This window comes from Gossypium hirsutum, chromosome A10 (genome assembly GCF_007990345.1).
Source record: "Gossypium hirsutum isolate 1008001.06 chromosome A10, Gossypium_hirsutum_v2.1, whole genome shotgun sequence".
NCBI lineage: Eukaryota > Viridiplantae > Streptophyta > Magnoliopsida > Malvales > Malvaceae > Gossypium > Gossypium hirsutum.
Genome location: NC_053433.1, coordinates 18,059,304 through 18,080,374, shown reverse-complemented (window position 1 = coordinate 18,080,374; position 21,071 = coordinate 18,059,304). Strand labels below are relative to the sequence as shown.

General features: G+C 32.9%; 1 non-coding gene across 1 annotated transcript; it reads left to right on the top strand.

Moving 5' to 3' along the window:
• Positions 1 to 4,105: 4,105 nt before the first annotated feature.
• On the top strand, positions 4,106 to 4,212 carry LOC121209151 (small nucleolar RNA R71). Its single transcript, XR_005904268.1, has one exon. It is a non-coding gene; the product is annotated as a small nucleolar RNA R71 (small nucleolar RNA).
• The last annotated feature ends 16,859 nt before the right edge of the window (positions 4,213 to 21,071 follow it).

Sequence of the window (21,071 nt, the reverse complement as noted above, 5' to 3'; positions counted from 1 at the left end):
CATTTCATATCTAAAATCTTACAGCATTAGTCTTTCAATAATCAGTTCATACACTATTCTATCATTTCTTATTAATAGCTATTTCCAAATAGCACTTCTTTACTTAGATTTAAACATCATCTCACTATATCAAAAATCATATTTTTTTTAATATTTCATTTTAATATCTTATTTCAATTCTTATTTAAAATCACTCAATATCTTTTCTATTACCAATTCATTTATTTACCCCTATTAACATGACTCGGACTTTAGTAGATACACGGATCCAACTAAAACACACCAGTATAACACCCAGTGCCTTATCGGATAGTTTGAAGCAATAGTTGACACCCAGTGTCTCATCGACCAAACCGAAGTAAGTTGGTACCCAATACCTCATCGAATCTATTCGAAGTAACAATATGACACCTACTGTTTCATCGACTTGAGGTCGAAGTAACCTTGAACACTTCTAATCCTATGGCATGCCAACTATATTCGACTCAGCCCGACTAGTTAAAAGGGAATTCAAAATACATTTCAATTTCACTCAATATTTATATCAATTTCACTTCAATCACAATTTCTCATACTTTCAATTCAAATCACTTTCCACTTTCCAATCAATATACATTTCAAATACTCACATATATTCATAATTCAATTCAATTTTATTCAATTCAATATCAATACTCACCTCATTTTACTTACCATGCATTTTAATTAAAATATAACAATTAATAATAAATAGATTTGAATTATAGTAATACAAACCGTATATCCTCGTGTTATTCCTCATCAACTTTCTCTTTCCCCTTCTTAGACGATGTTTCCGGCACGACATTAGCTACGAAAATTTAAACAATTTAAAATTATCGAAACAGCACCAATTCACATCAAATACTTTTATTTTCTATTTAACTTTTGCCTAAATTCCAATTTAATCTCTAACTAAAATTTTCTCCATTTTCATCTCTATTCACTTTTTATTTTCACTCAATATCTACTTATAACTAAACTTAACTCTCTAATTTTCTCCCTAAAACCCTAATTTTAAAATTCTCTCAATTTAGTCCCTATTACACAAAACTTATAACTTATTTTACAATTTAATCCTTTAACCAATTCTAACTTGAAATTCTATCAATTTAACCCCTAATTTATCAATTTGTTCAACATGAACTATGTCTAAAAATACAATAACTTCTAAAATTTTAACATAAATCAAGTAGTATTTTGTTCTTGGATTCTAAAAACTCAAAAATCATAATAAAATGGGCTAAATTGACTTACCAAATTAGCTTGGAACCTTTAAAACCTTATTTTTTCCCTTTTTATTTTCTTTCTTTCTCCCTTCTCTGTTTTGTCTTGCTATTCTGTTTCTTTTCATTCTATTGTTTTGTTTTATTTAGTTTAGTTTAGTTATAATATAATAAAATAAAATAAAATAAAATATTCTTATTTATTAAGTAAATATATATATTTTAGTTATAAAAATATTTTATATTTCCACATTAAATCCCCTCAACTATAGAAAATGATTTAATTGCCTCTTTAGTCCCTTTAATTTTTCTTTAATCTACAATTAAACTTTCACTCTTATTGCAATTTAGTCCTTTTCCTAATTACTCCTAATTTAAGCTAATTCTCTTAACCAAAACTTAATCAACTACACAACTAAATTTGTAAATATTTTAATAAATATTTACGAATTTGTTTTACAAAAATGGAGACCCGACAACACACTTTTCTAATGCCCATAAATTTTGGGTCATTACACAGGCCCTGTGGAATATTTTAGGCCATGTCTCCATCAAATTTTTGAGAAATTAAGCCCCAAGATCCACATGGCCAAGGACACGCCCGTGTGTCCAGGTCGTGTGGGTCACAAGGTCTTGTTACCAGGTCGTGTAACTCATTGTCGAACTCTTTATAGTGCACATAGCCTGGGACACGCCTGTGTGTCTAGGTCGTTTGAGTCTAAAAACTTTTTTTTTTATTTTGAAAATTAATTAAATTTAAAAAATTATGAAACAAAATTAAGAAAATTAGCAGTGTTAACACTTGGGTTGCCTCCTAAGAAGCACTTATTTAAAGTCTAAGATTGACTTATATTGTATTCGCACAGTCATGGTGGTTCGTTGAGTCGAAACTCTTCTTTCTTGTTATCAATTCTATTATCAAAATAAGGTTTAAGTCGAGTATGATTTACCTTAAATGTGCCAAATTCAGAATAAGTTACCTCGACTGTACCGTATGGGAAGACATTCAATACCATAAAGGGATTTGATTCGTTTGCATCAAGCTTCAAAGTGGCAATTCGAGGATCCATTTTATCTAGCAGTACCTTGTCCCTAACCTTAAATTGGTTCTTTCTATCCACATACTCATCATGGCGTCTCTTTGGCTCTTCATCGTGCTTTTTCGATTTCTTTTTAACATATGTCTGCCATTCATCCAGTTCATTGATTCGTAACATTCATTCTTCATTAGTCGTTCTGTCGTCTTGACTGGAACGTGGATCCATTACATTTTTCTGAGGTGTTTCCTGCAAAGAAGGTTAAGCCACAGGGTTACTCAATTAACAAAACTTGTAGCATTATCTTGATCATTAGATGTCTTAACAGAATCACGAGCTTGTAGAGTAATCGTTTCGTCATCTATACAAAGTACTAACTCACTCGTACCAACATCAATTATAGTTCTAGTAGTTGCTAAAAAAGGTTTTCCTAAAATAAATGTACTTCATTACCTTCATCCATGTCTAAAATAACAAAATCAACTGGGAATATAAATTTATCAATTTTTACAAGAACATCTTCAATAATACCCCTAGGAAATCTAATGGCTCTATCTGCTAATTGAATACTCATCCTAGTTTGTTTGAGTTTCCCAAGACCTAATTGTTTAAACATTTTATAGGGCATGTCATTAATACTAGCCCCTAAATCAGCCAAAGCATTATTAATATTCAAACTACCAATTAAACAAGTAATAGTAAAACTCCTTGGATCTTTCAATTTGTTGGGAAGTTTATTTTGCAACATGGCTGAGCAAACTGCATTTAGCTCCACAGGTGATGAATCATCTAACTTCCTTTTGTTTTCCAAAAACTTCTTTAAATATTTAATAGAATTGGGCATCTGTGATAAAGCTTTAATAAACGGTAAGTTAATATGTAATTTTTTTCATAAGTTTAAGAAATTTACCAAATTGTTCGTTCGTATGGCCTCTCTTCGTCGCGTTAGGATATGTCACTCGAGGTTTATAATCTTTACCAACCGATTTTTGTTCATTCTAGCTTACCTCGTTCTTACCGTTACTTACCATAATTTCTTGCTTTAATTCTGGTTTAGTTTCAACTAAGCCTTGTTCATTTCACACAGTAATTGCATAAAGTTGATCTCTTGGGTTAGTTTCAGTATTTCTAGGCAAATTACCTCATGGTCGTTCTGAAATTAACTTAGCAAGTTGGCCAATTTGATTCTTGAGTCCTTGAATTGACGCTTGCTGATTTTTAAGTGCTGCTTCAGTGTTTTGAAAGTGGGTTTCTGACACCGAGATAAACTTTGTCAACATCTCCTCAAGGTTCGGTTTTTTTCTTGCTGGTGAGGTTGTTCTTGGAAGCTTGGAGAGAGTTGTGCTCTTTGATTTCCTTGACCACCCCAAGAGAATTGGGATGGTTCCTCCAACCTACATTATAGGTATTACTTAAGGGTTATTCTAAGGCCTAGAACTATTACCCATATAATTTATTTGTTCGTTCTCTGTGCTAGAACCGTAGGGTAGACAGTCTGGATTGTTCATTCCTCCTTCATTCTTATCACATTGCATCACTAGATGTGCCTGCGTAGAACCATATAAACCATCAATTTTCTTATTTAAAAGTTCTACCTAATTCGATAACATGGTGACCACATATAAGTTAAAAGCACCGATTGCTTTCATCGACTTTGTCCTCATGACTTGCAACTGATAATTATTCAATGCCATCTCCTCTATAAATTCATAAGTCGCTTCAGGTGTTTTATTATTAAGTGTTCCATCGGATGCTGCATCGATTAACTGCCTAGTTGAGGGGTTCAAACCATTGTAGAATGTCTAAACCTATAGCCATAGAGGTAACCCATAGTGAGGGAACTTTCTCAATAAATCCTTGTATCTCTCCCATGCATCATATAAAATCTCTAAGTCGATTTGAATGAAGGAAGAGATATCATTCCTTAACTTGACTTTCTTAGCTGGTGGGAAGTACTTCAGTAGGAATTTCTCGGTCATTTGATCTCATGTAATGATAGAACCTCATGGTAAAGGATTCAACCACTGTTTAGCTTTGTTGCTCAACGAGAAAGGGAATAGCCGTAGGCGACTGACGTCGTCAGGAATGCCATTAATCTTGAAAGTATCACAGACTTCCAGAAAATTAGCCAAATGAATATCTGGATCTTCGTCTTGCAAACCATCGAACTAAACGTATTGTTGTACCATCTGAATAGTGTTGGGCTTCATTTCGAAACTATTTGCAGCAATAGTGGGTCTCACAATACTCGATTCAGCCCCAGTTAGAGTGAGCTTGGCATAATTGTAAATAGTATGAGGAACATGATCTGGATTTTGCAGCAACTGCAGGAGGTAGCTGATTATTCTAATTATCACCCATCTCCTCAGCAATAATAATGTCCTCTTGCTCGTCTACTATACTCTATCAACTCTGCCTTCTTTCTCTACGATTTCTACAAGCTATGCTTTCAATTTTGCTGTCAAATAGTAATAGTCCCGAAGGGTTTCTTCTAGTCAAAAACTAAAGGAACCTGCCATAAGCAAATAAAAGAAAAACTAGAAAACAAAAATTAAACTAAAAATAAAAATGGCTAATTTAATAAAACTTGAGTGTTCTTAATATTTTAGTCCCCGAAAATGACGTCAAAAACTTGATAGTCACTAAACTAACTATAATTACGACAAAGGTAAGCACACCTATCGAGCAATAATATAGCTATGGTGAGTAGGGAATATCGTATCCACAAAGAATAAAAGTACTAGTAATTATCGTTTTTCTATTATTTAGCTGATAAATTGGAGCGATTGTTTTTAATCTAAATTTACTAATCTAATTTAACTAAGAACGCAACAGAGAATGAAATAGGAAAATAATCAAAGATAACCAAACAGAAAGACAATACCCAGGAAAGAATCCACCTAGACTTCACCTATTATTCTGAATCTGAATTAAATGATTTCTTCACTTGTGTCTTGATCCGTAGAAATCCCTAAATTATGTTAATATCTCTTTCAAGAGTAAGAACAACTGACTCTAGGTTGATTAATTGAAATCTCTTTCTAATTAAAATCCCTATTGTTGCATTAACTAAATCTATGAATTTCTCTATTAGATTTGACTCTAATCCGATAGATTTATGTCGTCCTATTTCTAAGATTGCATGCAACTCCACTCAATTATGCTAGATTTACACTTAGACAGGGACTTTTGCTCCACTGAAATAAACACATTAAACATGAATTAATATATCAAAAATATTAAAACACGAAATAAGCATACATAATTGAGAACAAGAATAAGTATTTAACGCGTAAAACAGAAATTAAATAATAGAATCCAACACATGTTTCATCCCCCTTAAGTATCTAGGGGATTAGTTCATAATCCTGAATAAAAAAATCTCAAAGTAAAAAAAACCACAAGACAGAAAGAAAGTCAATAAAACTTCATAAGAAGTTAAAAGGAGATATTCAATCTTGAAGGAGATCCACTTCTGAGTTGGCTCTGATGGTGTTCTTCGAGTCTTTGCTTTAATCTTCTCTGAGTGCTCTTTTAGGTCTTGTTCTAATATGTATTTATAGACTTTAGAATGCTCAGAAAGCCTAAAAATTAGGTTTTTTCGCGTATTTGGGAAGTGGGTTGCGAAATTGACACAAGTTGGCACATGGGCATGTGTCCAACCTGTATGGCTCACATGGGCGTGTGTCCAGCCTGTATGGATCCTGAAAATAGCTCTTTTTGTCCGATTTTGGCTTGTTTTTCGCTCCTTTCACTCCCCTATGCTCACCTAAGTATAGAAACATGAATTTAAAGGATTAGGAGCATCAGATTCACTAATTTACATAATAAATCATCCAAAAACACATTAAGAATGAGATTAAAAATATGTTACTTTTATGGCTTATCAACAATCCCAAGAACAATACAATGACATGAAATCAATCTTCCTGATAGGTGGAAACTTGAAGGTGCTACAGACACTATGACACCAACTCCAATTAGAAACACTTCACTAGGTGAAATTCTCAACACCAAGATGACACAGTTGAATTGATATTCAACAGGCTACAGAGAATGCCTCAAAAACATTCCTTTGAAATAGGAAGTACCAGCACAACTTTTAGGAGGTTAAATTTAGAAGGATTAAATCCAAAAACACAAACGACAGATTTTAAGACAGCTAGAGCCTCTCTTCGCCTCTTCTATCCCAATAACATTTAGAACCAATTTACAAGGAATAGATAATTCCTCAAATATAACTCAAGCTACCTATGCCAGACGGGAAGAAAGTCTCCAAAATTCACCTAATATGTCATCAACATACTCATCAATGACTAATAATGTAAGACAAGGAGAAAATTCAGAAATATTTGTTCTAGAAAAATCTTGTTGCTCAATTTTAAGTTGAGAAAGCTCTAATTTAATTTGTTTTATTTCTAGTTGTAATTCAGAATTTGTAATTTGTCTGGGTTTTGTTTTTTCATATTTATTAAATATTGTATCTTGTATATTGTACATTTGTGATCAATTAGAGATAATTATTTTTCTTTTTTTTTGGTTTTTCTTTTAATGAAGATTTTAGTTTCAAAAGATATTCTCTTTTAAGTTCCGGGTATTGAATTTTATCAATAACTTCAATCATGAATTCTTGGTCTTTAGTTAACATATTAATTGAAGGTTCATTTTCATTGTTAGAGGATTGGGATGTCATATGTAATTCATCTATTTCAGTAGATGTATCATTTTTAGAGGAAGTTGTTTCTAAGAGAATCTCATTTATTTTTTATTATATTTCTTCATTTAGATTTAAATTATTAATCTTTCTTTTAATTTTGTAATATTTTGAGATGTGTCCTGGTTTTCCACATCTATAACATTTTATTATTTTATCTATTTTATTTTCTATTTTTTGTTGTTTCTTTTCTTTTCTGTATTTTATATATTTGGGTTTTTTATAATATTCTGAAATATTCTTTCTCCTATTTTTTAGTTTTACAGGGCAACATGTTTTTGAAGAAGAAGATTCATTTCTAATGTCAAATTGGTGGTAGAATGATCCTAATTCCTTTCTACATTAATATCTTTCTTTCTTAAGTTGTTTTTGTAATTTTAAATCTAGACAAATTTTTAATCCTTCTTTTTAGGTGAAATTAATTAGTTCACCATATGTAAGTTTTTCATACGGAATAATACCTTTGTAATTTTCTCTTATTTGATTTCTAACTTTTCTCCTAGTAAAGTAGGAAGTCTTGCTAGAAATTTTTCTTTCCAAAATGGTTGTTGGTTATCATATCTTTGTATAACTCTAGTCATAAAGACATCTACATACCATTTAAAATCAGTTAATTTTTTTCATTTTAAAGTTGATAATAATTCCAAATTTCTATCTTTAAGATGAGAAGGATCTCTTATAAAGTGTTTAGAGATTGAGAAAATCACAGTTGCTACTGCATCTGAGATTTCTCTCCCTTGTTCATCAAAAATAATTCTCCCTTGATCATCATTTTTTATTACTTTCAAAATTTCTTCTTGTTGGGTCTTAATGAGTGTATGGTCCCACTATTCTTTTAATTGACCAGTAAATTCAACAACTAAAAGATTGGCTATACCATGACCACTGATTAATCTATTTTGGTTTTGGATTTTATAAACATTTGAAACCATTGTCATTTGTTGTCTTAAAATGAGAATATTATAATTAGCCATTCCGTCTATATTCCATTCATAAATTGTATTAACATTGTATTTATTTTGGAAAATGAGTTTTTCTTTTACATTAAGATCAAATGCAGTGATTTTTGAATAATATAATCTTTTTGGTTCTTTCCAAGCCATTTTGTTAATTTTTTGTTCATCTGATTGGTCAGAGTCAGATTGAGAAAATTGGTGTAATGTATTTACTGAATGTTGGGATTGCATTGAGGTATCAGGTGCAACTAATTCAGACTTGTAACTTTCCAAAGCATCAAGTCTATTTTGGATTTCTATTAAGAAATCGTTTTGGGATTTTTGGAAAGGTTTTGGAATTTCATAAGGTGTAAATACTGGTTCTTTAGAACTTTTTTCTGTAACCTTTTTTTACTGGTTCTTTCTTAATCAGTTAACTCTCTACCAAATTCTCAATATAATCTAATTGTTTTCCTATTGTATGAAAATTGATATTTGTATAGTTGTTTTGTTTTATTATCATTTTAATATCTTTTGATAAGATTTGTTCTCCTACATCAGGAGCTGTTATTCTTAAAGGATTTGTTTTTATTCCAGTATTTTTGTGAATATATTGAACCTTAATTAAAGAGGGATGTTGGGATTCAACTTCTCCTTTATTGGTCTGCCATCTAATATTATGTTTTATGGTATTAATAGATTCTGAATAATATTCTTCAAACCTTTTAAAGAATTTTATATGAATTTTATGGATTTTATCATTCTTCTAAATTTAACCTTCTAAAAGCTGTGCTGGTACTTCCTATTTCAAAGGAATGTCTTAGAGGCATTCTCTGTAGCCTGTTGAATATTAATTCAACTGTGCCATCTTAGTGTTGGGAAATTTCACTTAGTGAAGTGTTTCTAATTGGAGTTGGTGCCACAGGGTCTGCAGCACCTTCAAGTTTCCACCTATCAGGAAGGTTGATTTCATGCCATTCTATTGTTCTTGGGATTGTGGTATGAGAACTTAAGGGAGCTGTCTCTATTAAGAGGGTTTCTCCTTTCGGGCTTTGAAGTAAAGCCTTGGTATTGACTACAGAATACATAGCTAAGGGTGTTCAATTGATTAACCGACCCGAAAGAACATTAACCGAATTAATCGACCTTTCAAAAATTTTAACCGTTAACCGAACCGAAATTTTTTCAAAAAAATTAACTGAATCGAAAATTTTTCGGTTAATTCGGTCGGTTAAACGAATTAACTGAAAATTATATGTTTTTTAATTTTTGGTTAAAATAAGTATAAAATTAACCGAATTAATCGAATTAATCGAATTAACCAAATTACCCGAATTACCTTAATTAATCGAATTATTTGTATAAAATTATATTTTTTTATTTTTATTTTTATTTTTATTTTTTTATTTATTAAATTATTTGTAATTTTTATGATTGGGTTGGGTAATTAGGTTGGGTTGGGTATTTGGGTTAATATATATAAGATTGGGTAATTGGGTTTATGTTGGATTGAGTTTGAATGAATAGTGGGCTATTTATATATTATAATTTTATTTATTAACTTTTTCAGTTAAACCGAAAAAATTTAGTTAACCGACCGGTTTCGAACCGAATTAACCGTTAACCGAAAACTCAAAAAATTATTAATCGACCCCTGACCTAATTAATTTGGTTAACCGACCGATTAACCAAATTCGGTCGGTTAACAGAATTTTTTCGATTTTACCTAAATTTTGCACATCCTATACATAGCTTTGAAGTGGAGTAGATAGGCTAAAGTTAGTCCTTCAGATCCAGTAAGTATTTTATAATTATTGGTATGAATTTGAGGGGTCAAAATTGTAAAATATTTTTATTGGTTAAGTAAGCCATAAAATTTGGGTAACAATGAAAATGTATTAGGCCAGTAATGATGAGTCATTAAACATGATGTGTCTTTGGTCTCTTAAGACAATTAAAATGAATGTATTTTTAGTGGCTTCAACAATAAGAGGTTTGACACCAATTTGGACTAATCCAAAAATGAAATATTTATATTTTTGTTCTTTGAGTTTATTAATGACGACTTTATTAATGGGCAAATTATATGTAGTTTTAATTCGGATGATTTGATAAAATGAGTATTATCAATTTAATTTTTTTATAATTTTTATACTTATTTTAACAACAAAAAATAAATTTCGATTAATTGATTGAATTAACCAATTTTTTTATAAGTTTTATACTTATTTTAACAACAAAAAATAAATTTCGATTAATTGATTGAATTAACCCATATATTTTGGTTCAGTTAATTTTTTTAAAATTTTTTTAATTTGATTAACAATTAAAAGATTAAAAAAATAAAATTAATTCAATTAATACTAATTTAATTGGTTAACCCAACAAGTTAACCATTTTAACACCACTAAACACCGTATCCAATTTACTCTAATATCTCAAGAAAGTCTACATAATATGACTTATGATAGGTTCAAATTATATAAAAATATAAAATAATTTTAAACACAATTATAATATGAAACAATATTGTACTATCATTGCGTGTTTACGTGAGTCTATTCAAATTCTCTACCAATCTACCTTCTTTGCATGTGTGTTAACCACGACCAAAGTTCTCTTCCCATCAACATTCTTTGAATTCGTCCCTCCCAATCTCTATACCGTAGCCCTATCAATGTTAGCAACAAATCCAATTCGACGCACCCCCTGAGAGAAGAAAAAGGCCATGAAATGGACTTGCTCTTACAGTTTGGATCATAGAGGTTTCAAGTAGCTTCCTCTCACAGTAAAAAAAGCCCCACATTTCTTCCTCCATTTGCCGCAGTTCCCCACTTTCCTCTAATTCAAGAATGGCAGCTGATATATCATGTGCCAAATGGGAACCCTTCGAAAATACCTGCAACATAAGACAAACACTGATAATAAAAAAACACAGCCTTCCACATATTGGCAAATAGAAACTCAACAACATGATTAAATGGAATTAGATCGTTACAAATCCAAAACCGCCTAGATTGTCGTGATGGGTAGATTTTATCTCAGTGAAGTGTGCACAATGTTTTGCAAGGAAAACTTCGGCATAAGGTGTCAAAAGGAAAGCATCCTTTATACTTCCGCTGGATAGAGCTTCCTCATAGTCATTCATTGAAGCAATGGTCCTGATATTTCTTCGCTTGAACCCCAAAACTTTCACTAAATGCTAGATGGTTTGAGATTGCCCATTGCAGCCAATTGCAGGGTTGGTCTGTCTCAGTGAGTCAACATTTGATATTGATGGTTCCTTTTCTACGAGCTTGTGAGCATGGTAGTGATCATGTTTGTGTAAACTTGAGTTAAAATTAACGCCAAAAACATCCAAGCATTAATCACAATACGAGAGCCAATATTCTGGGCAGGTCGTCCTACAATTTGAAAGATAACACGACATAGATTATACAACAAAGAAGCATAGAAGAATCCAATCATAAAATACAAGTCAAACCCGAATGCAGTCATTAACATCGTTTGATTATCTTACTTAGTAAAAAGAATAGGGCTTTTAGAAAATTAGGTCAATCCTCGTATTGGCCTTCAATTATCCATGTAGGAGTTTCTAGAAGTACATAGAAAGTTGCAATCATAACCCACAACTGTGGTGTGAAGGTGGTTAGGAGCCACCAAAAATTGTTCAGTTCATTGGTTTTTGCCTTGACCACCTCATGAACCCTGGTTCTAAATATGGGAGTGAGAACTCCACATGCTGTTTATGACCTCCTGTAGTTACTATTTCTCCAATGGCTACATCAAAAGTCTTCAACATAAAAAAAAAGAATCCAAGTCAATACTTGTTCAAGAAAAATTAAACCGCATTAATGTATAGAAATTAATGACATAAAATGAATGAATTGGATATTGAGAATGTGATTCTAATTTATGACCTCATAAGCAACCTTGTTGATCAATTCATCAGAGGAACCATCAAAATGAGTGAATTTGTACGTGATTTGGTAGGGTAGGAGTCTCACAACCGCTTCAATAACATCTACGGAAAACCCCCTGATGTGTTTTTTTGCTTCACATCGTCATTATTTATGCTAAAAAATTGGGTGATATTTGATCTCATGGCTACCCCAATTCGCAACACCGACATCCTAGAAGATTTGAATCTATCTCGTTGCCTATTGTAGTGTCCAAGAAATGTAGTTTCAGTGCCTACTAATGCACCTTTGCACCTTATATCATCAAAAAATGTCCATTGAAGTGGTAAGGTTGAGGTTGTCGAAAGGGATGCTTCAACCACTTCAACACTACCCCAAAGCTTGTGGTTTCTTGAATGAGCAGCTAAGGAAGATAAGTTAAGGGTTACAGTATCTATATCATTCCTGTGGAATTTTAGGTCCTTGAAGGAACTAATTAACGCGCTGAAACAATTTACTTTTTTCCTTGAGGTTTTCCGAATCATGGACAACACAGAGGATGCAGATTCTAATTTTGCTTTTGGTAGAGCAGATTCTCCGCAAGGTGTGGGCACTTTTGTGGAAAAATTATCCATATTCAGCAAAGCTTTATAGCTTGTTAATGTACAGATAATCACCAACACTCATCGATCGCTGATTAGGTCACAAACTGCATCAATTTGATTTCACTTCAGGACGTCAATACTTAAATTTGTAGCTTACATCTCTGGAATCTAAATTGTGGTAACACTCTTATTTTTTTTCTAAGTTCAAATCTAATATTTATCGCGATTATCTGCAACCACAATTAAAACTAATGTAGATATTTATAAATACTGTTTTCAAGTATTTTGATGCAATATATATGCAGTTAAATTAACGGATCTCTGTAGATAAAACTTATCATTCCATTGTAAAAGTAAACAATTTAGTAATTTTAAATCAAAGAGTGACTAAATTGTTCAATTTGAGAAATTTTCTTGTGCAATTATATTGTGGATTTTCCTGAAGCTAAAGGAAAAAAGGTAGCACTGACCAGAAAGAGCCAGTGGAGTAGAATTACCGTCCAAATCAAGGAATATGCTGATCTTCGTGGTGAATAAAGAGCCGAAAGGGCAGTCTAAAACTTGTTGAAAAGAATTTCTACATGCTGTCTGCCTTACCTCCGTATTACAATTTACCAATACTGCAAGACTGCATAAGATGAGCATCCTACAAGCCATATTGCTACTGAGAAAAGTAAAATAAAATAAAATAAAAAATAAAATAAAGAACACACAAATTTTAGGTAGAAATCCTTTCGGGAAAAAATTACGGGCAGAGCAGAAGAAAATTCACTATGTCGAAAATTTGAATCCAATACAAGAGGAATAGACTGTCTATTTATAGGCTTGTAAAGCCATATTCTAATAGGATTGAAACACCTTATCCTAATCAATATAAAATAAATAGAGTTTAATAATGTTTAAAAAACCTTATTCTAAAATAAAATAAAAGAAGTCTAGTTCTATATGGATTTTACTTTTATTTTATTTTCCATCGTATTTTATTTAAATAAGAATTCGGGTCACTAAATTCTAACAATCTCCACCTTGACACAAATTCTCAATAAACAAGTTCTCTATCGCGAACAAGTTCTCCACCTCTTCCATAAAACTCCTTAAGAGTTTAACTTCAACAATGAATACCAACCAAGTCTAAGCAATGCTCAAACTTGGTTATAAGAAGTGACTTAGTCATCATATCTGCAGGATTTTCATGAGTACTAATTTTGCTCACAACAATATCACCACGAGCAATAATATCACGAACAAAATGATACCGAACATCAATATGTTTTGTTCTCTCATGAAACATTTGATCTTTTGTAAGGAAGATGGCACTCTAACAGTCACAAAATACTGTACTGATTTGAAGGTCTTCATTGAGTTCACTAAATAGTCCCTTCAACCAAATAGCTTCTTTACAAGCCTCAGTAATCACCATGTACTCAGCTTCAGTGGTAGACAAATCGACTGTAGTTTGCAAAGTGGCTTTCCAACTAATTGCACAACCTCCGATTGTAAAGACGTAACCTGTGAGAGATCTTCTTCTATCAAGGTCTCCATCAAAATCAGCATCAACATACCCTATGACTCCATCTTTAGTTCTTCCAAACTGTAAGCAAACATCAGTAGTGCCTCGTAAGTATCTTAAAATCCACTGAACTGCTTTCCAATGTTCTTTACCTAGATTTGCCATGTATCTGCTAATTGCACTGACTGCATATGATAAATCTGGACGTAAGCAAACCATAGCATACATGAGAGATCCCACTGCACTAGAGTATGGAACATGTGACATGTACTCAATCTCATCATCTGATTGTGGAGACAAAGCCTATGAAATTCTGAAATGGGCTGCTAAAGAAGTACTAACAAGCTTAGCACTCTGCATATTGAACCTACAAAGAACTTTCTCAATGTACCCCTTCTGACTTAGGTACAATTTACTTGCTTTTCTATCTCTGAGAATCTCCATACCAAGTATCTTCTTTGTTGGTCCTAAATCTTTCATCTCAAATTCTTCACTTAATTGGGCTTTGACCTTTCTTATCTCTCCTTTATCTTTTACTGCTATCAACATGTCATCAACATAAAGAAGTAGATACACAAAAGAACCATCACTGTTTTTCTTAAAGTAAGCACAACTGTCTAAACTACTTCTTTTGAAATCATGAGAAGTCATAAAGGAATCAAACCTCTTGTACCACTATCTTGGTGATTGTTGCAAACCGTAAAGGGACTTTCTCAGCAAGTAAACATAGTCCTCTTTTTCTGAGACTGTAAAACCCTCTGGTTGTTGCATGTAAATATCCTTCTCAAGTTCTCCATGCAAAAATGCAGTTTTTACATCTAACTGCTCAAGCTCCAAATCATGCATGGTCTTAATACCAAGAAAAGCTCGAATCGAACTATGCTTAACAACTGGAGAGAACACATCTGTGTAGTCTACTCTTGGAATTTGACTATAACCCTTTGCAACAAACCTTGCTTTATATCTGGGTTCTTCAATTCCTGGAGTCCTTTCTTTCTTTTTAAACACCCATTTACAACGAACAACCTTTTTACCTTTACGAAGTTTCACAAGGTCTCATGTTCTATTTTTGTGGAGTGATTCCATCTCTTCTTGCATAGCAAACATCCACTCTTCTGAGTCTTCACAGCTAACCGCCTCAGAATAATTAGATGACTCTTGATTCGCATCTATATCTTCAGCCACATTTAAAGCATAAGCAACTAAATCAGCTTCGGCATACTTCTTTGGAGGTTTAATTTCTCTTCTAGTTCTGTTTTTGGCGATAGAGTATTATGGTGAAGAAGCAACTCTATTCTCAATTTTTGCTATGGCTTAAGGAGTTGACTCTGTATTAATCTGATGCTCCACCTACTTTTGGTTTTCTTTATTGGAAGAGTCTTTAAGAGATAAGTTAGGTAGCATAACAATTTCATCAAAAACAACATCTCTGCTAATCACAACTTTTCTATTTTCAGGACACTGTAACTTATACCATTTTACACCAACTTTATAACCAAGAAAAACGCATTTAATGGATCTCAGTTCCAATTTTCCATTATCAACATGAGCATACACAGGACACCCAAAAATCTTTAAATCAGAATAATTAGCAGGATTACCAGACCATACCTCTTGTGGAGTCTTTTTTCTCAATGGCAACGAATGGAGATCGGTTGATTAAAAAACATGCAGTAGAGGTTGCTTCTGCCCAAAATGACTTCGGTAAGTTGGCATTTGACAACATACATAGAACCTTCTCCATGATCGTTCTGTTCATTCGTTCTGTAACGCCGTTTTATTGTGGAGTATGACGAATTGTCAAATGTCTCATGATCCCTTCTGACTTGCACAATCTATTAAACTCATTAGAACAGAACTCTAAGCCATTGTCTGTACGGAGGTATTTTATCTATTTCCCCGTCTGTTTTTCAATCTTAATTTTCCAAAACTTAAATACGAAAAACACATCGCTTTTCTACTTCAGGAAGAAGGCCCAAACTTTTCTAGAAAAATCATTAATAAAGGTTAGCATATAATTAACTCCACCTCTCGAAGGCACTTTGGATGGCCCCCACAGATCAGAATGAATATACTCCAACGTTCTCTTCGTGTTATGCATTCCTCTAGTGAATTGAACTCTCTTTTGCTTCCCAAAAACACAGTGCTCACAGAAATTCAGTTTGCAAATTCCTTGCCAATCAAGAAGTCCTCTTTTGCTCAATTCTGCCATGCCATTCTCACTCATATGCCTTAGGCGCATATGCCAAAGTTTAGTAATATCATCATCTGACAAGGAAGAGGAAGCGACAGCTACATCACCAGTAACAGTAGAACCCTGCAAAACATATAACTTGGCAATTTTTCTCTGCCTTTCATCACAACAAGGGACCCTTTGGAAATCTTTAAAACCCCACTTTTAGCCGTGTATCTGTACCCTTTTGAATTAAGAGTACTCAACAAAATTAAATTTCTTTTCAATTCTGGAACATGCCGTACGTCACTAAGTGTTCTGACAACTCCATCAAACATCTTAACTTTAATTGTTCCAACACCTGCGATTTTACACGAAGTATTATTTCCCATCAAAACAACACCTTCAGACACTGTTTCGTAAGTTGTAAACCAATCCCGATTGGGACTCATGTGGAAGATGCAGCCTGAATCAAGTATCCACTCCTCGCTTACTTTAGAATCATTGACAGAAGCGACTAGAAGTTCACCATCGCTGTAGTCTTCTACAACATCAGCTTCACCAGAATTTTCTGGTTGTTTTCCCTTCTCAGCCTCCCTTTTAATCTTATTTTGTAGCTTATAGCACTCAGATTTAATGTGCCCTTTCTTCTTGCAGAAGTTACAAGTTTTACCTCTATTTGAAGACTTCGATCTACCCTTATATTTACCACGAGGATTCCGTTCCTGTGTCCTACCACGATCATCATCAACATTCCAATCTTGTCTCCCACGAACAATGAAACCCTCTCCCTGAGAGTCGGGTTTAACCACAAGATGTTCCATCTTATCATACGAGGTTAAAGAATCATAAACCTCATCAACTGTGAGAGACTCGCGGCTATATAAAATCGTGTCTCTAAAGGTTGAATAAGACGGGGGCAACGAACAAAGTAGAATCAACCCTAGATCTTCCTTATCATACTGAACCTCCATGGCCTCCAAGTTTGAGAGAATTTCTTTAAACACTGTTAAGTGTTCGTGTACAGACGCACCTTCCTCCAAATGATGAGCATAAAGACGCTGCTTCATATGCAACTTGCTTGTTAGAGTTTTCGACATACATATTTGTTCTAGCCTCTTCCATAATGCAGCGGCAGTCTTCTTTTTCATCACATCCTGTAAAATTTTGTTGGACAAATGCAGATGTAATTGTGTTAACGCTTTTCGATCTTTACGCTTCTTCTCTTCATCTGTTAATGTCGAAGGCATCTTATCTATCCCTAGCAGGGCATCCTCCAGATCCATCTGCGCAAGAACTGCTTGCATATTAATCTGCCACAATGCAAATCTGGTGTTGCGATCCAACAGCGAAATTTCATACTTCAAAGATGCCATTACTGTGATTGAGATGAACAACCCGGCAGCTCGGATACCAATTTGAGAAAAATAAAATAAAATAAAATAAAGAACACACAAATTTTACGTGGAAACCCTTTCGAGAAAAAACCACGGGCAGAGGAGAAAAAAATTCACTATGTCGAAAATTTGAATCCAATACAAGAGGAATAGACTATGTCTATTTATAGGCTTGTAAAGCCATATTCTAGTAGGATTGAAACACCTTATCCTAATCAATATAAAATAGATGGAGTTTAATAAGGTATAAAAAACCTTATTCTAAAATAAAATAAAAGAAGTCTAGTTCTATAAGGATTTTATTTTTATTTTATTTTCCATCGTATTTTATTTAAATAAGAATTCGGGTCACTTAATTCTAACAGCTACCCATCGCAGCAAGCTAAAAATTACTCTTAACTTTCTCTCATTTAGTTATACCTTAATTTAATTTTTTGTCAAACCAAAAAAATAGAAAAAAAAGGTTAGAAATTTATCACCTTTATCTAGAAAAAGTAAAACTTTAAAAGAAAAATAAATCTACATTCACTTAACTCTTTTTTCCTATATAGCCTAATTACAGTTCAAGTCAACCCCAAGTACGAAAGATTCAGCTTTAGTCAAATTAAAGCAGAATTCCTTTAGCAAAGTGCTTAACAATGAACTGTTGAAAAGGTTGAAGTCTTTTTTTTTTAAAAGTTAAAAGGAAAATTCATTGTTTGGGAGTGAACAAAGAAGGAGTAGAAGGAAGATCCATGGTGGTGTGTTGTGATTGAGGGTTTGATTGTTGAACTGAGACTGAGCCTTCTTTTTCCTCTTCCATTGAAGGAGTTGAAGATAGTGATGCCATAAAAATAAGATTTTTAGTTTCTTTTTCTTTTTGCACTTTTACAACAAAACGATTTTTCTTTTTCTTTTTTTTTAATGATAGATTAAGGATTTATGTAAGATTGTTTTTTATTTATTGGATGATTATGAAATATTGATTTTATATGTTTTTATTAATAATTTGATCGGGTAGTAAATTTTAAAGGTTGATTTATATAAATTTTGTAAGATATTAGGTTTGTATTTATATAATTATAAATTTCTTGAATATTGATTTATATAAAGAATTTGGATTACGTATTAAACACCACCCTTGCTTAGCTAACAACGCCACATTAAACTTTGATAAACTCATAAAACACATACCCTTATCTTCCTTGAGAACACACAACTTCCTCCATTCGCACCAATCAAACCCCTTCTTACCCTTACTTTTTTGCCACCAAAAATTTTGTATAATGTTTTCCAATTCCACACATAGGGATTTTGGCATTAATAGACAAAGAATCATATACATTGGAATCGCTTGTAAAACAAACTTGATAAAAACCTCTTTTCCTCATTGTGAAAGGTACCTAATATTCCAACTACTGATTTTGTTCTCCGTCCTATCCTTCATCCCTTGAAACGCCAATCTCCTACCTCTACCCACCATATTCAGTAAACCTAAATACTTCTTCAGATTTTTAGAGCATTTAACATTAATAATTTTAGATGCGATGGTTTTATTTTGTTCTGTCACATTAGAGCTAAAGAAAGCAATGAACTTCTCAAAATGAACATAATGGCCAATGAAAACTTCATATTCTCAGAGAATACATTTGATTATATTAACCCTCCTTTTTGTGGCCTCACCAAAAATGGTGCAATCATCAGTGAACATAAAGTATGAAATTAGGGGAGCACTTCGACATATTTTTGCAACTTCTAGCAGGCCTTCTTGCCTAGCTAATCTCATAAGAGTCGACAAACCTTCTACGTACAATAAAAATAAATAAGGAATAAAAGAATCACTTTGTTGAAGCCTTCTAAAAGGTTTAAAGTTCATTCATTCTTCACTAATAATAATAATATAATAGGACACCGCGCTAATGCAATGCAGTATAAACTCGACAAAACAACTGGCAAATCTCATTTTCAAAATTGTACTTTTTAGGAAAGGTCATTCTACCTTATCATAGGCTTTACTCATTTCCAATTTCAAAGCTAAAAAGGCCCTTTCTCCATGTTCTTTTGTGTTTGTACGCATGAAGCACCTCATACGCAAGCAATACATTTTTAATAATAAGCCTACCCAGCATAAAAGCGCTTTGTGTTTCATTAATGCATAAGTCGAGTACCCGTTGGAGACGATTAGCAACAATCTTAACAATTATCTTGTAAATTACCATACAAAGACTTATAAGACGAAAATTCGTAAGGTTGGTAAGATGAGAAATCTTTAGGATTAAAATAATAATAGTTTTATTAAGCTCTTCCAAAGAATTATCTCTATTAAGAATGTCGAGGCAGAACGAGTGTGTATCTTTACCAATGACGTGTCAGAATTTTTGGTAAAAAAATGTTGAAAAATTATCTGCCCCCAAAGCTTTTATAGGCCTCATCCCTTTTAACGCCTCCGCAATTTCCTCATTATATTCAGCAGATAATCCTTGATTTATACTGTCCAAAATGCATCTTGTTACCCCCGATAGCACATAATCAAGTTTTCCAACCCCCTTTTCATGAATAGGTCCATAAAGTAGCTAGCAACACCTTCCATCTTTTGATGTTCAGAAACAAAAACTCAATCTTCTTTCTATAGTCCCTATATACGATTTGTGTGTCGTCTATGAGATGCATAATTGTGGAAAAAAGATGTGCTTTTGTCTCCCATCTTCAACCAATTTACTCTAGCCCGTAACTCCCAATACCTTTCCTCCTTGACCTAACGTCAAATGTAGTAGTCATTTTGGTATATTTTCGCACTTAATGAGTTTGTTTTCTAGGCATTTTAATATTAATTATGCATTTTCAATAGTTAGTAGCTATGTAGTAAAAGTTAATAAAATAAGTATTTTTGATACATTTTTTTAGTGTTAGTAACCTATTAGGTCGACACGGTCCTTTGGTAGGTTTAATTTGTGTATTTAAGTGTGTAGGATGCTTAATTTTAGGCCCAATTAATGTAGAAACTTGGGACAAGTATTACACAAGCTTCTCGAGTTGTGAAAGCACAACCAGAACGTCCAAAGCCACAAAATGATTGCTATGGCGTGACACACCTCCTGTGTTGAGCCATAATAGTTCCTATGTTGAGCCATATCCTGAATGTGGGTAACAAGTAATGATGATATCAGTGGTCGCGTTTGACAAGATTTTAAGATTCTGTTTGATATCGAGCATTTATTAGTATTGGGAGCATATTAGGCATGAAGTGCACATATTTTAGCCTATAAATAAGAGGCTCATGTACACAAATAAGGGTATAGTTTTAGACTGTAACAGTTTTATTCACTTTTCACTTTTCTTTTCTTTAATGTTTGATTAGTTGAAACTTTTCTGTTCTGGTGTAAAGGCAATCGCAAGTGGAGATTGCTCCGGCACTGTGCTTTAATATATTATTCATAAGCATTCCCTCTACTCTTCTATTTCATTCTTTTATTTATACTTAGTTAACCTGAACAATTAATTGTTGTGTGAATATTAGAATGATTTCTCACGCTTTATTCATATCTTCTACGATTCATGTACTGAACTAATTAATTAAA